The sequence below is a fragment of the Dreissena polymorpha genome, chromosome 10 (assembly GCF_020536995.1).
Source record: "Dreissena polymorpha isolate Duluth1 chromosome 10, UMN_Dpol_1.0, whole genome shotgun sequence".
NCBI lineage: Eukaryota > Metazoa > Mollusca > Bivalvia > Myida > Dreissenidae > Dreissena > Dreissena polymorpha.
In genome coordinates this window covers 28,574,194-28,597,894 of record NC_068364.1, presented here as the reverse complement: position 1 = coordinate 28,597,894, position 23,701 = coordinate 28,574,194, and the positions used below count along the sequence as shown (strand labels likewise).

Sequence of the window (23,701 nt, the reverse complement as noted above, 5' to 3'; positions counted from 1 at the left end):
TCCGTGTCAGGCGTGTTAAAAAAATAGGTCATACCCAATCAAAAGCAAAGTGAAAATGGCTTTTGCAACCAGCAAAGTACTCGCAGTTTGTTCAGGTTTTATATTGTTGGCTGCTCATCAGTATCTAAGGGTTGAAAATGAAGCCTTTAAAACTTGAATTTAGTAAGAAAGGTATTTAATTAACTATAACTTTCTAAGGGACTAAAAATGCTTCAAAATACGTATAAATGTGGTAAAGGGTTAACATTTCTTAGAAAAACGTTGTTACCGTTTAGTAACCGTTTATGAATTAATCATAATAAAACTGGGACAGACAGTTTTATCTTGATAATTCCAAGGCCATATTTGAATCCGGATCAAGTGAACTTAAACACAAGGTCTTCAGATCATGTCTTTGACAATTGGTGAACCTTGAACTCAGGTTAGCGCTGCAGGGCCATCATGGCTCTCTGGTCAATTGCGCTGCGTTTTGAAAAAACAGGGCTTAATGCATGTGCATAAAGTGTTGTCCAAGATTAGCCTGTGTAGTCCACACAGGCAAATCATGGATGACACTATTGACATAAAATGGATTTTCGATTAGAAGAGACTTCCTTCAGAAATAAAAATTCAATACAAGTAAAAAGTGTTATCCATTTTTAGCGTCTGCAATCCACAGTGGCTAATCAGGAACGACAATTTTGCACATGCATTAAGCCCAGTTTTCCCAGAATGTGGCTCAATTAACTCTCAATTATTTCCACAGAAGCCATGTCCAGAGTCTAGTTCCTCCTTCTTTTCAAGGTTGTTTTTTCAATGGATTCAAAGGTGAGTGCATACTTTTGAGCCTCACTCTGGAAAAACAGGGCTTAATGCATGTGTGGAAAGTGTTGTCTTAGATAAGCCTGTGCAGTGGGTATAGATTCTGCATAGATTAGATTTTCGTTGAAGAGAGAATTTTCATTCAGCAGAAAGTGATGACACATTACACACATGCATTAAGCCCCCTTTTTCCCAGAGGGCTGCTCATTTAAATTTTTCTTATTGTTTATTCATGTTATGTTTTGAAATGTATCGAAAATATAATTAATGCGGAAAACAGGAAAGAGTTTGGATGTCTGTTTTCTTGTAATTAAACATAATTGTACTTGACATATTTTATTTTTACTGTTAATTTGTTTTTGCTAATTGAGATTAAGTTTATAATCAGTCAAGGTCTTTTATTTTATGCTTTCCTTCGGCTTGAAGAGACATATCAGTGATTACACATAATTCACTGTTCAAATAGTGAAAGATAATAGTGAACATTTTAATTTTTAAAAGTAACTACATGTGTCTGGTTTCTGAATTCATACTGTATATCAAAAATGAATCATCAAAAATGCTGGACTGGAATTGTGTGAAATCTTTTCATTATTAATACATTATTTTGTCAACATTCCTGAATATTTTTCCAGTTCAACTCTTAAAAATGTTTACAAATGGTGGAACAGCTGAACATATATGCACTCTTATTTGAGTTCATATTTCGCAATTGCTAAGTGCTTAAATTTGTTCCTCTACCTATTGTTAAATATGACTTGAAAATGGTGCATTGTTCTAAAATTAAGTACATATTCCAATTACCAATAATAACAATTGAACTAATTGGTATTATTTAAAATAGTGTGAAGTAAACCTTAACTGATTTGCTTTTAGTGATTTTGGCATGAATTCATGGGTTTAAACTATAAATTAAATACATTGTTTTCAAATTCAATGGAGTTGATTATATATATAGATAACAATTACCTGCATGAATAGTGAGAATTGGCTTCTTAACAAGTATAGAAAAATTTGTTTCATCTGATATGCCAATCACACGAGGTTTTAATCACTGCAATTATCAAACTGGTATATTAAGTTGATCAGTAATGAACAATGACCATTGGGATGTATTAAACATTTGGCCAGTCTTTTCAATTGTCAAAATTATAATGATCTTATTTTAAATGTAAATTAATAAATTTTAGGATCATAGCAATGGTAAATACATTATTACATTTTCAAACATAATATGAACTATAAAAAATATAAGATTGAATGGTTACCTGACACATGATTTTTAGCTCATCTATTTTTGAAAAAAAATTATGAGCTATTGTCATCACCTTGGCGTCGACGTCGGCGTCCGGTTAAGTTTTGCGTTTAGGTCCACTTTTCTCAGAAAGTATCAATGCTATTGCATTCAAACTTGGTACACTTACTAACTATCATGAGGGGACTGGGCAGGCAAAGTTAGATAACTCTGACGTGCATTTTGACTGAATTATGTGCCCTTTTTATACTTAGAAAATTGAAAATTTTGGTTAAGTTTTGCGTTAAGGTCCACTTTTTTCAGAAAGTATCAATGCTATTGCATTCAAACTTGGTACACTTACTTACTATCATGAGGGGACTGGGCAGGCAAAGTTAGATAACTCTGGCGTGCATTTTGACAGGATTATGTGCTCTTTTTATACTTAAAAAATTGAAAATTTTGGTTAAGTTTTGTGTTTTGGTCCATTTTATTCCTTAAGTATCAAAGCTATTGCTTTCATACTTGCAACACTTACTAACTATCATAAGGGGACTGTGCAGGCAAAGTAATGTAACTCTGACTGGCATTTTGACAGAATTATGTGCCCTTTTTATACTTAGAAAATTGAAAATTTGGTTATGTTTTGTGTTTAGGTCCACTTTATTCCTACAGTATCAAAGCTATTGCTTTCATACTTGCAACACTTATTAACTATCGTAAGGGGACTGTGCAGGCAAAGTTATGTAACTCTGACTGGCATTTGGACAGAATTATGGGCACTTTATACTAAGAAAATTGAAAGTTTGGTTAAGTTTTGTGTTTTGGTCCACTTTACCCCTGAAGTATCATAGATATTGCTTTCATACTTGGAACACTCGCAAACTATCATAAGGGTACACTAAAAGGACAAGTTGCATAACTCTGGATGTCATTTTTTACGGAATTATTGCCCTTTTTTGACTTAGTAACTTTGAATATATGGTTAAATTTTGTGTTTCGATCCACTTTACTTCTTAAGTATCAAGGCTATTGCTTTCAAACTTCAAATACTTTCATGCTATCATGAGGTTACTGTACCTGGCAAGTTGAATTTTACCTTGACCTTTGAATAACCTTGACTCTCAAGGTCAAATTATAAAATTTTGCTAAAATTGCCATAACTTCTTTATTTATGATCAGATTAGATTGATACTTTGAAAAACAACTCTTACCTGACATACCACAATAGACTCCACCCAAACCATCGCCCGTGCCCCCCCTCCCCCCCCTCCCCCCCCTAATCCCCCCCCTATTTTTTTTTTAAGATCATCTCACAAATGACCACCACGCCCTCACACTATATCCCCCCCCACCCCACCCCCTCCCCAAATTTTTTTTAAACGGTTAAAAAACAAAACTATTTATTTTGATTATTTTATGTTTGAAATACCGTCCAACCATCGCACCCAAGAATCCCCCCCACCCCCCTCCCCCCCTCACCCCACCCGAATCCCCCCCCTATTTTTTTTTAGATCATCTCACAAATTACCACCACACCCTCACACTATACCCCCCACCTCACCCCCCCCCCCCCAATTTTTTTTTTTGAAACGGTTAAAAAACACAAATATTTATTTTTATTATTTTATGTTTGAAATACCGTCCAACCATCGCATCCAAGAATCCCCCCCCCCCAACCCCCCCCACCCCCCACCCCCCCCCCCCGATTTTTTTTTCCTTTTTTCGCATTTTTGGAAGATAATGTAATAAATGTCCACACCCCCACACAATGCACCCCTCTTCACTCCACCCCTCCCTCCTTTGTGATTGAAAATGAGAGTCCCTTCACCTTTAAAAAGAAAATAGATGAGCGGTCTGCACCCGCAAGGCGGTGCTCTTGTTTTAATATGCCACATCCCCCCCTTTTGAAGAAGACGGGGTATATTGTTTTGCTGGATGTCAGTCTGTCTGTCTGTCGGTAGACTAGTTCGTTTCCGATCAACTACTCAACAACGATTGACCAATTGCATTGATACTTCACATGTTCATTGGCCTTGAACAGTAGATGATCCCTATTGAAATTGGGGTCACAAGTTCAAAATTAAAGGTCAATGTCACAATAAATGTGAAAATCGTTTCCGATCAATAATTCATCAACAAATTGACCCATTGGCTTGATACTTCACATGTGCGTTGGCCAGTAGATGACCCCTATTGAAATTGGAGTCACTTGGTTGAAGGTCATGGTACTGTCACAATAAGTGGGGAAATCATGTCCGAACAATGACTCGTCATTAATTTGACCGATTGGCTTGATACTTCGAATGTGCATTGGCCTTGGACTGTAGGTGACCCCAATGTGAAAATGGCTTTTTCAACAAGCATAAAACCAGAACACCCAGCGAGTAACTAGCAGCCTGTTCAGGTTTTATGCTGTTTCCTGCTCACCAGTAACTAAGGGTTGGTAATGAAACCTTTAAAACTTGAATTAAGTAAGAAAGGTATTTAATTAAATGTTACTTTCTAAGGGACTACAGATGCGTCAAAAAACATATCTAAGTGGGAAATAGTTAAATCTTAACACCACTAATCTGACACTTACTTATGCATATATTACAGAAAAATCAAAGTTTCTTCCTTTGAATACTTCAGTACTTTTTGTATTGCTAGTGATTGTAATTGATTTTAGCCACATCCACACACAAAACAAAAAATGAAATAAAATATAAGACACATTATGCATACAGATAATTTATGCTAAAAGAGTTCAAAGGGTCAGGCTAATGTTGTCACGTTAAATCATGTAAAAATGAGCCACCTTGTGGGAAAAATTGGGCTTAATGCATGTGCATAATGTGTCATCCTAGATTAGCCTGTGCAGTCCACACAGGCTAATCAGGGTCAATGCTTTGTTCTTTTATGGTATGTTTGTTAGATTGAAGGAACTCTCGTCTTAGTGAAAATCCAGTTTAGGCAAAAAAGTTGTATTGGATAGTTTAACGCATATAGAAACAAAAAGTAAATTTATTTTTCTAGATTTTAACTTTGCTTCAATGAAAATTTTGGTTGAATATTTAAAAAGTTTAATATGCCCAGAAAATGTTCCAATGAATATTTTAGTGGAATATTTAACATGTTTAATGTGCCCAGGAAATGCAAATTAACTTGCAGCCTGTTCAGGTGTTATGTTATTACCTGCTCATTAGGCTTGTAAACGAAAGCTTTAAAACTTGAGTCTATGATCGTACAAAGGTCTTAAATTTATGTATATTGTATAAGGAACTACAAAATAATCAAAGTACATATCTAAGTGGAATAGGGTTGAGTATTGGCATTAATCTAATTTTAAACGTTGCAGGAGTATGAAACGTTTATGCTGGGTTTTGTAATGTCCAACATTAACTTTCCCATGAGTGCGACCCAGCTAGTGTTGAGTTGCGAGGCAGAAGAGGTACTGGTTATTACAAGAAAGGTAAGTTAAGTTAGTTTAGACCTTTTTTATTTGAGCTTGAATGCATCGAACGCCTTAGGCTTAGTGAAACGGCGTAGTAAAAGCTATTGAGTGTGTTTTTGGGTAAAACCAGACTTGGTGTCTTAGGGTGAGATCTAAAGAAAGCTCCCATGGTGGGGATCAATCATGTGACCTTCCGGTTAGGCGGACACCATATCCACTATACCATTGCTACTAATCAATAAGTAAATTGATTAGATTTGACTTTCTTACATAATTTAGCAGCATTCTATGAAAACTGGGGTTAATGCATGTGTGGTCGGAAAAGGCTAATCATGGGCACAGGCTAATCAGGGAACAACACTTCCTGCCTACACTAAATTTTGGTTTAATAGAGATTGTCTTTGAATGAAGCAGTCGGTAAAAGCGGAAAGTGGTGTCCCTGATCAGCCGGTGCAGACTAATAATAGATGACTTTTTATGCAAACGCGTTAAGCCCGATTTTCCAAGAGCAAGGCTCAATTATTGCTTCAAATCTGTTCTGACATCATCCAACATAGTTATAACTGGTAACTACAATATAATAAAATAAAATAATGTTTTTGACTGGTTTAATCAGTATTTTCCCTAACATAGCCAAGTCAACCATACTTAACAAAAATGTTATTTATGATTTCTGTTTTCATTTTGAGTAAAAAAGTAATACATACTGTTGCATCAAAGGCATAGTATTAAATGTTATCAGTTAACTACATGATCGGACCAGAGATCTGCAATAACTTAGCTCTTACAATACAGAACTAATACCATACAAGTTTGTTGATCGTTTCAAATTTCATCTCATCGTTAAACCGACTTGTGTTGGGTTTAGAATTGTTTTCCTAATGAGAAATGTACACAGACTTTTTAAACCCGACCGTTGACTTTCCTACCCCATATTTCTCAGACAGAATCTTGAGTGTAGGTTAAGGCATCATATCTGACTTTTTGATCAGTTTGCTTTTGTCTTCAAGAGAGAATGTCACGCGCTTTCGCTATGAAGGAGGTTGGGGAATTTTAGTCTTAGTTATCTGTATCGCCAATTTGAACATATAAATGGATATCTATATGCAACTGCTTCAAGACCTCCGCTAATCATCATTTTATATGACACTAAATAAGCAATACAATATCAAATTGCTTATTAAAATTTAGCACTGCTTCCTACATCAAAAACAAAACACACTAAAGAAACCTTATGTTTGTTATCAGTTATTATAATCAGCATTATCACTTCTATTGATTGATATCTACATCGCAAGCAGTCTCTTTAAATGGTTTTGCGATGTTTACAGTTTGCAAAATTTTCGACAAACTTTATTTATTTCACGCGTCTTTTATCCGCTATTAACAGGTTTTTGACCCTATGTCTGAGCTGCAATAAACCGGTCTTGACCGGTTTAGAGAGGTACAGTTACGTATGGAATAACCCAATTTTTATCAAAAGAATGACCGGTATTTAGAAAAGAGGTGATTCCGGTCTTGAGGAAATATTTTACGTATGGTTTTATAGGCAAAAAAAATGGGACCGGACATTGTGTCCGATTTAGAGAGGATTCCGGTATAGAGTGGATCAGGTTTAGAGGGTTTCCACTGTTGTACCCTAAAAAACTCATACGATTGTTTTTTTGTACCAGCGATTTTCTTTGCTCAATTGGGAAAAGTACCATAACGATGGGAAAAAAGTAGGGCTAAAAACCCTGAAATTGGGAAAGTACCTGTTGTGAAATCTTCAGAGTGGGAATTATGGGTCTTTTAAATTGCTTTATGTAAATTTCAAACAAACTATTTTGTATGGATACTTTGTAAAGAAGGCATACTAATGCTGTTTGTACTCATGTCAGCTCATGCCCATATGTTCTTGCTGGGCTTTTGTGGTCAGTTTATGTCTCTTACTGAGCTATTGTGGTCAGTCTATGTTTCTTGCTGAGTTATAACAGTCAGTCTGTTCTCTTGCTGAGCTATTGTTGTAAGTAAATGTCCCTTGCTGGGCTGTTGTGGTCAGTCTATGTCTCTTTCTGAGCTATTGTTGTCAATATATGTATCTTGCTGAGCTATTGTGGTCAGTCTAGTTTCTTGCTGAGCTATTGTCGTCAGTCTATGTCTCTTGCAGAGCTATTGTGGTCAGTCTAGTTTCTTGCTGAGCTATTGTCGTCAGTCTATGTTCTTGCTGAGTTATAACAGTCAGTCTGTTCTCTTGCTGAACTATTGTTGTAAGTAAATGTCCCTTGCTGAGCTGTTGTGGTCAGTCTATGTCTCTTTCTGAGCTATTGTTGTCAATATATGTATCTTGCTGAGCTATTGTGGTCAGGCTATTCTCTTGTTGAGCTGTTGTGGCCAGTCTATGTCTATTGCTGAGCTATTGTGGTCAGTCTGTGTCTCTTGCTGAGCTATTGTGGTCAGTCTGTGTCTCTTTTTGAGCTATTTTTGTATATATATGTCTTTGCTGAGCTATTGTGGTCAGGCTATGTCTCTTGCGGAGCTATTGTGGTCAGTCTATGTCTATTGCTGAGCTATAGTGGTCAGTCTGTGTCTCCTATTGAGCTATTGTGGTCAGTCTATGTCTCTTGCTGAGCTATTGTAGTCAGTCTGTGTCTCTTGCTAATCTATTGTTGTTAATATATGTCTCTTGCTTAGCTATTGTGGTCAGTCTACGTCTTTTGCTGACCTATTGTGGTCAGTCTATGTCTCTTGCTGAACTATTGTGTTCAGTTCATGTTTCTTGCTGAGCTTTTGTCGTCATTTCTTTTTTATATGTAATTAAGTATGTTTACTGACACATCTATAATGTTTTTGAAAGTCTTACATGATTACAATAGAAAGTAAAAAGTTGAATAGAAAATGTTGAAGTTCCTGTTGTTTGAAGCCGGTCCCTTCTAAAGCAAAAGCATGAGCCCCGACTAGTTACGCACGACTTGTATTGTATTATTTAATTGTTAAATGCATTTGTTTCTTTAAATACTTAATATGTTTATTTTTTATCCAATGAATTCAAATTAAATTAAATAATCTTTAGTGTTTTAATTGTTTATTGTTGCGTCATATTCCATATTAATAATCATTCCTGCTACGCCCTACTCACTTACTGCTCACAAATGAAGAATAAAATTACTTTATGCTTGAGTTTTTCAAACAGTATGACATTAATATGGTTAAGAATATAACTGTTTACAAACGCTACAAGTTAACAGAGGATCTTACATAATAGTGAGCATTTATTCCAATAATAACACTTTCGCAATGCCAATTATCTATCATATATGTAGATAATTTTCGGCATTATGAAAGTGTTATCATGTTTACATCAAATAACGTCACATCGCGTGAGTTAAAAAACACCACCTCACTGTAATTCCAAACACGTTTTTCGTTAAAATTAGTTGACCATGGTATATGCATAGGTAAGTAAATACGCGTTCTGTTCGTTATTTTAGATATCCTTGAAATTGAATTGTTATAAATTCGGACTCGATTCACGATTATGCGTTATTTTGTTGGCACTTTTCGAGTAATTCTCCTGGTTTGTAGTTGTTGATAGTTGCAAATACAGACGTGAAATGATCGTTAACAATTTTTTCCTCCTTAATATGTACGCTGATGGTGTTATTTGTTTGCAATAACTGATACTTGGAAACATTCGCACGTTTTTCTTCTGTACAGTATAAATTAAATAACAATTGGTTGCAGTTTGTGATACATTTTCTAAAATAAATGAAGTCCCCGTAAAGTGCGAAAAGCAAGTCAACAATTAAAGGACAAAACTCTCTACTCAATATCAATCAATGAACCCACCCGAACTTCAAAGCTAATCAGTTTTTGTTGTTATTTTTTATTATTGATTAATTTACAAAGGATGAGAGCCTATTATGATTGAAGTTGCGGAAGACCATATGTGGTATGTTATCACAGATGTGATTGGATAGTCAGCAATCTATTAGCTAATCAGCGACGTTAACAATGTATTGGCAAATCTGAGTCAACCAGGTCAGTTGCAGCGGATAGAGTCTATGGACTCGCCAGCGTCATTGACAGGTATCTTGCACTTGAATATCCTCGCGTATTAATTTGCTAAGTCGCCCCCTACTGTGAACATGTGCGTGTTATCTATAGTTTGCAAATGGATTTCTGAACTTAGGGCAAAGTTTTTTTCTCCCTTCTGTATTAAAAAGCGAAGTTTTCTCCCCGTGGGTGAATTGTTTTGCCTCAGTCGCCCGGTCGGCCGACCCCTGCCAAACAAAATAATTTTTTGCCAAGTTTGGAAAAGTACCAGTCCCAGCCCAATAGAGAAAAGTGTGTGCAAAAAAACTGATATTGGGAAATTTTGCATCTTCAATTCTTCAGATTGGAATTTGTGTGTATTTGATTTTTTGCTCACAAATACTTTTAAATTGATAACTAAATGTTGTCAAGTTGCCAATATTATAATTACATAGGTTCAAGCCATAAGGCTGCATAGGAAAAATAACTAAATGTTGTATTTTATTTATAACAATTGTTTTAAACCTGCAATTGGGATTTTTTGGACAGCAGTTGGGAAATTTACATTTTTGGCACACTTTGGAAAGTGCCGTTTTCCGGAACTTTAAACAGAAGGAAACAAATCTCTTCCAAGTTTAATGAAGGTTGGAAATAAATGAGGCCACTAGACTGTATACAAGTTTTACTCATAGTATATAGTTACCCAGTTTTTGAGCCGTTGTGACTCAGTTTAACACTCAAGCAATAAATCACAAGATACTAATCTGACCAAGTTTCATGAAGATAGGGATAAAAAGTGACCTCTAGAGTTTCCACAAGCTTTTCCTTTAATTTGACCTTGTGAACTACATTTTGATCTCAGGCGATACAGTCTGTAGATAGTCTAAGCAAATGACCTTCAGAGTGTTCACATGTGTTACTACAATTTATTATAAGAAATACTGCAATTGTAAATGGACCATACACATTTGTACTCAGTTGAGATATCATAAGACCAAATGTTGTAATCATGTATCATAATGATTGGCACAACAATTATTTAGTGTTCAGAAGGTTTCACTATAGGCATACCAGGAAAACTGTCATGCCCCCTGGAGGCCAATTATTTCAATGGACTGGAACTATACATCGGCATATAAAAACCTTGAGACAAACATTTAAAACGTTTCATTAAGATTGGGCATTGTATGTAACATCACCATGTTTCAATATAACCATATAAGAGAAACTGCTCAACTCACTTGTGGCTATGTTTTTAAACAGCCCGTTACCGCTTTCGTACTCGACCGAGATTTCATTGGGAAACATTTTCTGACAAATTTGCATGAAGATTATGAATAAATGTGCCCTAAACTGAGTTAAAATGGCAAATTGTAGACAAACAGCGCACAACAGACAAAAGCGGATCATAAAAGCTCACCATGTGCTTTGTTATGCGCAGGTAAGCTAAACATGTATATCACGTCATCTACAAAATACTCTTCTCTCATTGGCTGTTTGACGTCACATGCTGACCCCATATATTCTATGTGGTGTCAGTAGACTATATGGGGCAGACTTTACGGGGCAGTAAAAACTACATTTGTATATGGGGCAGTAGAAACATTAAAATTTGTTAATTGGATGAGATGAGATGGAAAGTAGTTGTCGTGATAAAATAGTTACGGGGTTAGTTACTGACCCGATAAGGAATATACGGTTCTGTGGAAAACTATATCGGGGCTTGGCCTTCGATCTCGCCCCGATATGGTTTTCTACAGAACCGTATATCCCATATCGGGTCAGTAACTTTCCCTGTAACTATTAATAGTGTGCATAATAAATCAACATATTTATCATGGAAATTACAAACTGGTATTCAGTGGAATGAACGCTGCAATTTTAAGAAGAAAAATATACCCAACATATGTTAGGCTAGAAAAAAGTGTAAAAATGCCGTGCAAAGAACATGTATTACCTTAATACTTACATGTAAACATGTGTAAATGGTATTGGTGTATAACAAAGCACATTATTTAAACTGTAGTTTAAACATTCCATGGATGCTTATTATCAAACTGACATCATGTAACCTTTGTGTCAGGACTTCTTGCTTGAGAATATGTAACCTTTAAGAGAACACTTACCTTTTGAATCTGAATGATAACAATTTATTCCTATACAAATAATCTGTTTCAAGAAAGAACACTAAGTACTATGACCCAGGTACGTATCTTTATGTGGGAAAATAAGATTAAAAACATCATATGAAATTGCATTTCACTACAAGAATTTAGCCTAAAAACATTTTCAATGGAACCTCTTTGAACAACTCAGGAAATCAGATTTAAGCAGAAACATTTCCTTTCAAACGACAGGCATTTGCATAACATAATACCAAAGTGAAAAATATTCTCTGTGGCGTTGCACGTATCCTTACACAGGGTGTTTAGAATTCTGGATGAAATTCTTTTTTCATATTAAGCCTTGTATGTGGTAAACTCAGTATAAAAGTAGCATTTCAGATGTCATTAGACCCCAGAAGATGGCTTCTTTATAAATGTGTATGGAAATAGTTTGACCCCTTGAATGTCTATGTCGGATAATTCTTAGTCTTTGGGCACATAAGAGCCTGTCGGTACATGCGTGAACCTTGTCAGCAAGCATCAGTCTGCATTATATACTCTATTGCTTGATCTGAACAATTGGGAACATTTTAAGGTTTTCTATTCACATCTTAAATCAGTTCTAGATCACTGAAAGTGTTATCAAACTGTTTTATTCTAAATTTTCTGGATAAGTGATTAAGTGCTCAATTAGAGCTGACCATCGTTAGTTAGTATTGTTGTATATCATGAAACATTTTATCATAACATGTACTGGCCCTTTATCGTCCATGTAATAGTACTGGTGACATACCCACCAACTTTAAATCAGAGTATGCAAAATCACAGACTTTTCATATTTCAACAAGCTGATAAATCCAATCCCATATTGTAGCCATCTTAGTTTGAGATAAAAAGAGATAATATTCAAAGTCAACAATCTGGCCTAAGATGTTTAAACAATAAATGATGTTGATAACCCAAAATGTCCTATGGACGTTCTAACATTTAACCTGTTAATTCATGTCAGGTGATTTTATCACAAGATATCATTCATATAGGTGAAGTGGATGTTAGATAATTGAAATATTTTCTGACTTTATCTATTGGTTTTTCCATTTATAGAACATCGGATGATTAAACTATTTGTACTTTGCCCTAGCATGTGATATACAGATAAAGGTTACAAAATATTTGTCTGAGAAGCAGTCAATATTATTGTGAATGCAATCTTTGGGTTGATTTTTATGTCATTCTGGACACACTGATCCCAATAATAAAATAGAACAAGCTAAGCAGTTCTTACAAATTCAATAAATTACATGTCAAAATATTGACTTAAATATGGCCACAATATGTTTTGTTTCATATTCATGTTTAAATATAATATTCACTACAAACGCGTCAAAATGATCTCAATGGAATATGGCTCGGTATAGCCTCTTAAACTTGGATCAAGTAAGAAAGGTCTTAAATATAATTAGATTTTCAAATATGAAAAATGTTGGTTGATTTGAACTTTGATTAAATCAATATATGAGTTGAATGTTCAAAGTGCCCAGAACATGTGGTTTTAAGAACACTTGTTGATCTTATTCTGAACATTTCAGGAGTATGAAACATTTCTGCTGGGTTTTGTTATGTCCAACATTTACTCTCTTATGAGTGTGGCCCAGCTTGTGTTGAGTTTCCTGGTAGAAGAGGTACCAGTCACTACTAGAAAGGTACGTTAAGTTATTTTAAGCCTATTTTATTCGAGCTTGAATGCATCGAACACCTAAGGCTTAGTGAAACATTGTTGAGTCTTTTCCTGGAGGGATCCAGCCTTGGTGCCTTTGGGGGAGATCTGAAGAAACCTCCCATGGTGGGGATGAAACCTGTGACCTCCCGCTTGCTAGGCGGACACCATATCTGCTATGCGATAGCGACCAATCAATAAATATATTAATTTGATAAGAATTTGTAATTTTAAAATATTTTATCAGCATTCTGGGAAAACTGGACTTAATGTGTGCACGGTTAGCACAAGCTAATAAGGGATAACACTTCCCGCCTACACTGGAGTATGGTTTAGAAGAGATCTTCTTTATATGAAAAAGTCGGTAAAAGCGGAAAGTGGTGTCCCTGATCAGCAGGTGCGGACTTATTGAGGACGACATTTTATACAAATGCATTAAGTCCCATTTTCCCAGATCAAGGCTCAATTATTGCTTCAGATCTGTTCTGACATCATCCAACATAGTTATAACTGGTAACTATCTTACAATAAAATGAATGTTTTTGCACTGGTTTAATCAGTATTTTCCCTAACCTAACCAAGTCAATCATATCAAGTAAAAAATTATTTATGAATTCAGTTTTCATTCTGAGTAAAACACACTGTTGCATCAAAGGTATAGTATAAAATGTTATCAGTAAATTAGGGCCCTAAAAATACCATTGTTACTTTGTACCAGCGATTTTTTTTTGCCTAATTGGGAAAAGTACCAGTACCGTTTAAATTGGGAAAAAGTAGCTCAAAAAACCTGAAATTTGAAAATACACGGCGTGAAATCTTCAGATTTGGAATAATGGGTCTTTTTAATTGCTTCATATAAATTGCACGAACCAATTTATATATTCATTTCATCCCTTTTGGTTTGAAATATTTAGTTTCAGTGCTACTTGTGTCCACACAGGCTAATCTGGGAAGACACTTTCTGCATAAAAAAACAAATTTCGGCAGGAAGAGGCTTCCTTCAAAATACAAATTCCATTCACGCCAAAAGTGTTATTCCTTATTAGCTTCTACAATCCACACCGGCTAATCCGGTATGACAATTTTGCACATGCATTACGCCCAGTTTTCCCAGAATGCGGCTCAATTAACTCTCAATTATTCTCACCGAAGCCATGTCCAGAGACAAGTGACTCCTTCTTTTCAAGGTTGTGCTTTCAATGGATACAAAGGTGAGTTTATACTGTGAGCCTCACTCTGGGAAAACAGGGCTTAATGCATGTGTGTAAAGTGTCGTCCCAGACCAGCCTGTGCAGTCGGTAAGGCTCATTTGAGACGACACTTTCCGCCTAGATAAGATTTTCTTGTAAAAGAGAATTTTCATAAAAAATTCCATAAAAGCGGAAAGTGATTACACATTTCGCACATGCACTAAGACCCGTTTTCCCAGAGCGCTGCTCTTTTGAAGTGTTCTTAGATTTTGTATTGTTTATTAATACAATGTTTTAGAATGTATCTAACAGGGCTACAGAGAAAAAAGGGAAATAGTTGAGATTTATGTGTAATCAGTCGAGGTCTTTTATCTAATGCTCTACTTCAGCTTGAAGAGACATGTCAGTGATTACGCATAATTCACTGTTCAAATATTGAAAGATAACATTGAAAATTACAGATAATTTTTAAGTTTTGGAGGATGTGACATGATGTGGCGTCATTGCTGATTATACGTTACGCTTAAAGTGGTTATATCTTCACTCCGTAATCATGGGACAAGACCCAATGTTATGTACGGAGCACAAACTATCACAACTACATCAATGTTTCATGTTGCTTTAAATGTTCTACAAAGAAAATGTTTGTATCAAAATACTCCATAACCATTGTGCCCCATATGGCGAGAACTAAGATTTATTTTAAGTTATATTAATATTTGCATTTATGATTTCTTCTTGTAAATGTTATAATCTTTTAAAATAATGTATGATGTTTTTTTCTGATTAATTTTAAAATTCTGTGTTGAGCGTAAATACGAAGGGAAATTTTGTAAAATAGTATTGACCCTAAAAACTTACAGCTTTCGAAGCGCCTGTAATACGTTTCGTATTTGTGTATGATATTTGGCTTATTTGCATCGATTTGTTAATATGTATTATAATTACATTTAATAAAACAAAAATCAAACACTTTCGTGAAATGTATTGAAATCAAATAACATTTTAACATCACCTGATAGAGGTTTTAACTCACAGAACTCATCGAAACAATTAAGCTCAATCTAACACTTTGAAAGTACGACCGCATTCATCAAAAGCGGAGAAAACGATTTTATTGAATATTATTTTCAGATATTTGTATTGTGCTACTTGCAGCTATTTTATCACAAGCATGTAAGTGTTTCAGTGATTAGATTACCTTTCATAAAATAACTAAGACTCGTGCATTTTCTTTAACCATATTAATTGAAGTGTTGTAATAGTATATGCAATATAATAAAACATCCATTTAACGTGTTAACTGAGATGTATTTGATTTTACCTGACCCCCGTGTAACATATGTGACAGTAACGAATAAATTCTACATAATATCCCGAAAATATTCTCCTGTCCGTCGGCGTGGCCTATTTGCTAGTGGGTTCGCTTGAGCAGCGGGCGTTCGAAAATTTGATTCCCTCGGGACACGCTCTGAAAGGACTGTTTGCCTTTCGAGAAGCCCGTTAAATCGATAGTACCGATTTTCTTACTGCTGGAACCCGGTACAAATGATAGGAATCTGGAGTAGAGTTCATCAGTAAAGGAGTATCATAAGTCAAACTGTTCATCCTTTAATCGGAACTGGTGACACTATAATAAATAAATCCTAGAATGAAACGCTTTTGTTTCTGATGCATATGGCTACTATTAAACAATGATCAAACTACTCTTGTCGACAATGCCATATCAAGCTACCTTGTTTGTGCTTAATTAATTATCCACTGTCAGAGTGTGCTATTTCTACATGAGAAATTTGCTCATAGCAATAAGTGATGGAAACAATGTGTGGTTTTAAATGGTCGTAGTAACATTTCAATGCAGTTTCATCAGTTGAAAGTACTTGTCGCCAATACGTTATCCCGTGTTTATGTCACGATAGCTTTGTACTTCGTTAATGCTTTTTGGCAATGAGAAATGTTGGACACATAACTGATGGTATCAATATCATTGTTCTTGTATGTATGTTGCAAAGTTCAAGAACTATGTATGCTGTGTAACGCGTTCTAGAACAATAATATATGGATTATTCAATATAATTGTTCTATTTGCATTTTGAATGCATTGCTTTTATATATGCTTCAGTAAGAATATGTATCAAAAAACTAATTTGCATCATTGTATCAATAAGAAATGTTAAAATGCAAAACTGATTTATGTCATTGATTGGTTATGCGATTAATTTCCGTGATTGCTGCAATGTAATGTTTATATTAGAGGGCAATTAAGGCGATTCTTAAAGCTATTTATTTCATGATAGGCTTTTCATCTATTGATCTGCAATAAAAAAATGCCTATGCGTCGTTTTCATCTTTAACATACAAATGTGTGTACATTTTTTAGATGCGCTTGAATGCTACGACTGCCGAAATGTCACAGATACGAACCTGCAACCGAACGGTCACGAGCTATCCACGTTAAGTAATTTCATATTCTTACTTAGAAGTACATAATACATGTATGTTATAGCTGAACTTGAAACGTTTTACATATGCTAATTTATGAAATATAATGGTTTTCCGTAAAAGGACATTATCTATGTTCAGTTGCATTCGTGTTTTTCAGTCATGTTCCATGGTAGCAGTAACGCTGGTTTCTTCTGAAAGAACAAACACGTTGAATTGCAAAGACAATAATATAAATATTTTCAAACTGTAATAAGGAAAACATGTTATTCGTTCTTGCTCAGTGAGAATGATAAAATATGTTCCGTTATTTATTTCATTTAGTTATTGAACTCTTTTAATACAAATTGAAAATCTGTCTTATTTTACACTTTTTAAGTTTTAACTGCAAAAACATATTATTTTGATATTTCAGTATACTGTGATTCCCTTGAACGGTTATGAGTAGTGTACTATCAATAAATCAGACATATGTATTGAAGGTAGTTTTAAGTAGCTGTATACAAGTTTTACTTGGAAATAATGGCCTTTCCTACTGAGGTTATTACCAATGAAATTTATTATAGAGTTCTGTCTCTTGTCCGTGTTTTAAGCAATGTCACCAAAACAGTTCGACCGGTCCTTTGATTAGTCGATCTGTTGCGTCCGCGTCCCAAGAATCATTTTCTACCAAACGTGATGCTCCGTCTTGTCATGAATGTCGCTCCACCCCCTTGTGCAACAAGGCTCTGTTCTACCAAACGAGATGCTCCGTCTTGTCATGAATGTCGCTCCACTCCCTTGTGCAACAAGGCTCTATGTAAACACTCAAGACGTACGTGCCCTTGCTTTTTAGAGTGATGTCTCTTTAGTCGCATTATTGATGTATAGACCTCGAAAACATGTTTTTTTAATAATGGAACTCATTTAAGAAATACGAGTAGATAAATACGTGTGTTTGTAATATAAACAAAAGCACACAATATTATTATTCAATCTGAATGAATCCAGTATACACTAGGAATTTGTTTACGTCCTTGTTTAATTGAAAAAAGTGTATTTGATTTTTTTTATTCAATATAAGACATACAATTTATACATGTATATGCTCATAAAACAAAGTGATCATGTAGCACGCTAATGTTCAAACATGTTATACAAGATAAATGCTAATATATACTTTTTTGTTCTTGTGATTACAAAAAAGGAAAAAAAGGTAAATATGTATTTTTTTGTTTTTTGGTTGTTTGTAAAAAAACAACAACAACATAATAGTTTAGAATAAAGATGAATTGCATAAAGTGGGTAAAAAGCATACTGAAATTGTTTATGAAAGTTTAATGTGTTTCCAGTTTTGTTCAAATAAGTGAAGTGTATCATTGTTTAGGGCGATTTCTTTTTAATTTGAATCTTCAGTTTTAAATAATTAATACACCAGTTCATGGTAGGTCTTTGTTTTCTGTATTTCATGCTGAATATAAAATATTTCATTAATATAATTATGTAATATACAGCGTTATTAACCTCTTGAATTTTGAAGGTATTTACCTCTAAACTGATGTCTAAGAGAGATAGTTTAACATTTAGTTTGTGTTTCTCAAGAAAGGTTGTCAATTGATTCCATAGAGATTGAATATGTTTACAATCCCTGAAAAGGTATTCTATTGTTTCAATATGTTCACTACATATATCACATAGATTTGTGTTGGATAGGTTGCACTTAAAAAGATGTTTATTTGTAGCTATGATTCTCTGGCTGTATTTATATTGAAAGTGTCTCAGTTTGCGATCAAAGTTTATTTGATGACGTGTATTATGCTGTCGTGAGACTGTCGGTGTCATTTCAATGTTTATTAAACATGTTCTATATATTGAGGTATATTTATTCTGATCAATGCTTATTATTCAAAACATTCCAAGACACATGAATTTTCAGCAAGAAATTGTGTTGACGATCCGTCCGTCGATTGTGCGAAGATGGATTCCATATTCAACGTGTGTGCCGATATTCAAAAAGCGAAATTGGTTTGCCCGAGGTTTTTCAACCTCTGTAACGTGGGAAGGGAGTTAGTGATTACGACAATTGTGTTGCTTGATTGTTTAGGTAACATTTCTGCCCAAAACAATTTTTATTAAGAATACTTTTATTGCATAAAATGATGAAATGATAATTGATTTTGCATTACCTGGTTTATAAAGTGCATTTACCCGTTTTGTATAATCTTCCTAAAGATAAGTATTTATATCTGGCTCTTAAACAACAAGAATTCTAAAATATTTCCATTCAAATTATTTAATAAAACGTTGAAAGTAATATGAGACATATAGCATTACTGTTATACAATCATGCAAGTTGATGGACATTGGAACTGGTTGTCTTCTTCGAGCGGATGTAACGTCACGTGCGCAAATGGAACTCAAGCACGTCATCGAATTTGCACCGATCCTGCACCTCACAATGGTGGACTGGACTGTGTGGGAACAGGAACTGAGAGTCAGACGTGCATTATGGATTCGTGTCCTGGTAAAATATAACCATTTACGTTTTAAAAAAAGATCACTCATATAAATATTAAAGCGACACAATGACCGGTTCCACTTATTTTCCCAAATAAAAGCTCATTATGTAACAATTTACCGTGGTTTACTTGTAATGAATTTTTAAAATTATAAAACACTTTATTGCCAAACAGGTAAACCGCAAAAATCAGTTGAAATGAGATACGTTTACTCACATGCTATATATGTAATCATTTCTTTGTTCAATGGGCCAGTGGGCACCATCGGGTTCATGCTCAGTTACATGCGACATTGGCATGCAGAGACGGGTCAGATCGTGTGACAACCCATTACCGACAAAAGGTAGGGACAATTGTTTGGGAGATTCCAGAGAGGACCGAATATGCCTCGCTACAGGATGCACGGGTATGTACCGGCGGATATGTATTTGATGATTTTCTCAACTGAAACGTTCACCAGAATTATTATAATTGAGCATATTCTTTTAAACGAAAACACATAAGTGCATGTATCAATTAGCAAAGCAAATAATAACTAAAACCAAATATAGCATCCTCTAAAAAATAATTGTCTTCCCGCTTGATGACCGTTGCCATGATAACACCCACATTTTGTACAGCAATCGCCACACGAGTCGTCATATTTATGAAATGTATGTGTATATTTTTCCGTTTGTATTGTATTCCTTATGACTGATTGTATGGCTTGGTAGCGTAAATGTTTTCGTCGTTTGTTTCTATATACAAGTTAAAAGACCTGTGTCATAATGAACACCTAACAACATCTACTTTAAGCTGCTTATTACCACAGCGTTGTGTATGAAAAAGTCCATATAAAAACACACACACTACGACGTTCGGTCGACAGCATGGGACTCGGTTCGGTATTAATATAAATCACGTCGGATATTATGCACACGTTAAAGTACTTCTTTTTTTTGATGGACATTGGTTGGCGTGGGACAACTGGAGTTCCTGTTCTGCGTCGTGTGGTGGAGGGCGTTAAACTAGAAACAGAGCATGCAATAATCCACTTCCGTCTCTTCTTGGCCGTTACTGTGATGGCCTTCCACAAGACATTGAGATCTGTAACGGTGCTTCTTGCACAGGTATTGCAATTATTCGTCAACAATGATATTAAAATACTTTCTATGTGGCTGCTAATGTCACATGTACACAGATTTTATTAATTGATTATAATACGTGTGATGGTTGATAAAGAAAAAAGGCCATTGATATGGAAACAATTAAAATACTAAATTTTACACTCTGATAATAGTTGGGTTACATGAAATCTTGTACAAAAATGCATACGTCTATTTTGAATGTATTTAATTTCATAGTGTGGTGCATTGTTTGCTTGCAGTATTAATATTATGTATTTCAGGTTATGATATTGTATTTTTTGTTGACCAACCAGCCATGCCAGGTTGTTGGTTATCAAAAGACTATACATACAAAACATGTCGTGCGGAATTTGGTAGATATAATTCACACCCAAATTACCAATTTAGTCTTCAAGAAGCAACGTTTACGGAAGCCAATTCAGGAGTGTATATGTTTACATGGACTTTTATCATATCACAGACTCATAGCTGTCAACGAGTGTCTTGTGACCTAAATAAAAACTACCATTTACTGTCGACAATTGCGATCGATACAACTAACACTAGGGTAGAGTCTAGTGTACTGGTATACATGTAAAAAAAGATTACGTGAAATTGGACAGATGTGTTTGTCACAATTCAAATCGTGGAAACCTCCAACTCGCCAGACCACTCGACAGCCGATCCACATTAACGGGCATTTTTATGCATTAGTTAAGATGCACATTTTGATTATAACGTCATTATTAATATACATGATGGGTAATATGGAATGATTCACTATGCTTAGAATGTTTCTAAATCATTAATTTTTTGTTGATCATGCCGAAACATTTTTAACAGCTGCATTATTTCTTGAGAGTTTTAATTATTTTGCCGTTTTGTGTTTTTGCTTTTCATGTACTAGTTCACTGACTTTGAATGTTATTCCGAAACACGAAACATTAAAGTATCGCAAATGAAATCAAATGGTGCATTTATTAGTCCAATACTTTAAAATTAAATTATGATTTCTTCTTATCAAAATATACTTTGTCACTGTGGCATTTATCTTGTTAAACATTATGGTTTGATTTGACACAAATTGTGCCCACATTTGTTCTTTCCAGCAGCTTTCTTAATTGCAATTATTATGAATGCCATTCTGGTTCGATAGAACAGAGACCTAAGCGTATAAGAAGTTTTAACGCAAACAATGCAAGACAAATGATTCGCTGTATTGTGTGCACATAATGAGACCCAGGCGTTTAAGATGTTTTAATGCAACCGATGCAAGAGAAATGATTCGCTGTATTGTGTTCACATAATGAGACCCAGGCGTATAAGAAGTTTTAACGCAAACAACGCAAGATAAATAATTTGCTGTACTGTGTTTACATAATCATTTTCACCTTAACGACTGAACGATGTATTCACCGAATTCGCAATAATTTTGTACTTATGTCACTATTGTTAAACCATCTTTAAAAACCCTACAATTCTATTGCCCGTTATGCTTTTCAACTCATTAGTGGACATGTCAATAGTTAGTTTCAAAGGAACTCCGTAGACCCTATCATCTTCGATATCGTTGCTGGAATTTCTGCTAATGTTGATAAACTGGACGAACGGATGCAATACAAATGTCTTTGCTGGAAGCAAAACGATATTGTTATCCGAAAGATCGAATATCCGAACACGGGTACAGTTGCACGGTAGTTCATAGATGTACCGAAGTAGATTGGAAGCTAAAACTAGTTTAGTGAATATAATTTCCTCTAGCAAACAACACATATGCATTGAACATCCGAAATATAGCAGCATTTTGCACGTAGTTTGTTTTATTGTAGAATTTCATTCCCAACTGTCACTTTGGTGCCAATAGACCAACTTGCAATTATTGATTTGAAAATATCACATGAGCTGTTTTGATTGGCTATGCTAGTATAAACAGAGACGTTGGTTCCTTCAATTTGCAGAATTTTTACAAAAAACGAAAGTATACACAGATACACAGATACAAAGAATTGACATAATATCCGATGGTCATCTTTGCTTGTATTTTTTTTTAAATATTAGTACACACGTGAAAATGTGAACTAGTTGTTTACATTATTTTGTTACTTAACATTGGGAACTATATATTGTATGTTCCTCTATTGTTATGAAAAGAACGCTGTAGGAGTAATGTATCATAACACATCATGTTGTATCCATTGAGAATCGTAATTCAGAAGGCTTTTATTTTTCACAAACGATGTTGCAATAAGAGTGTTTTATATTTCTAGAGGACGCAAGTCAGCGGAGATAAAGATCTTCACATCTGCTTCACCACAGGCCATATGTCCTTCTGGCTGTGGTAGAATCACATTTGCGCTGAATCACACTGTACATGATTCGTTCGTATCTGTATCTACAATAGGATAAAACAACATTGATATGAGCCTCGCCAGGGTTTAATGTATGTGCGTAAAGTGTTGTCCCAGATAAGCCTGTACAGTCCGCACAGGCTTATTACGGACGACACTTTCCGCATAAACTGGATCTTTGTCAAGAATCTCCCAATAAAAACAAATACAAAATAAGTGGAAAGTGTCGTTTCTGATTAGCATGTGCGGACTGCACATGCTAATCTTGGACGACATTTAGCGCACATGCATTTAACCCCCTTTTCACATACACTTTATCGGTTACGAGAAATAACGAAACCTGGTGTTGTTATTCAGAGTTATTATTTTCAGCCCGTTATTTTTATAATATTTTAAGAACTGTTACACACAAATTTATGTTTCAAATTAATTAATATAGACAAAAACGAAAATACTTCACAATTTTTTTTTTTCAGTTCATTATTACAGATGAAAAAAAAGGCTACAAATGTTTGTTTTTTACCTAATGGGTCAAAACCGTTTTTGCGGCAACATACATAACTTACAGACTAGACGAGAATTTACATGCTTTTGTAAACTATATTAAATATTTAACGACTGTTCTCAAGATCATATTATATATTAAAACAACTACTTTGATGTTCATTTAACTTTTTATAAGCGTTCAACATTGTGTCTTGCCCAAATATTTCAATTGTTTATGCTACATCGTAAATTAAAAGTAACCGATTTTGCTGAGTAATTTTAGAAAGTTGCATTTGTAAAAGTTTTCATCAATTATTTTTGTCG

At 34.8% G+C, this 23,701-nt stretch overlaps 1 long non-coding RNA gene across 1 annotated transcript; it reads left to right on the top strand.

Annotated features, from left to right (window-relative positions):
* Positions 1-10,845: 10,845 nt before the first annotated feature.
* On the top strand, positions 10,846-21,995 carry LOC127847318 (uncharacterized). The gene is made up of 7 exons (XR_008033918.1): positions 10,846-10,926; positions 13,180-13,293; positions 16,878-16,955; positions 17,100-19,022; positions 19,272-19,442; positions 19,693-20,546; positions 20,825-21,995. It is a non-coding gene; the product is annotated as an uncharacterized LOC127847318 (long non-coding RNA).
* The last annotated feature ends 1,706 nt before the right edge of the window (positions 21,996-23,701 follow it).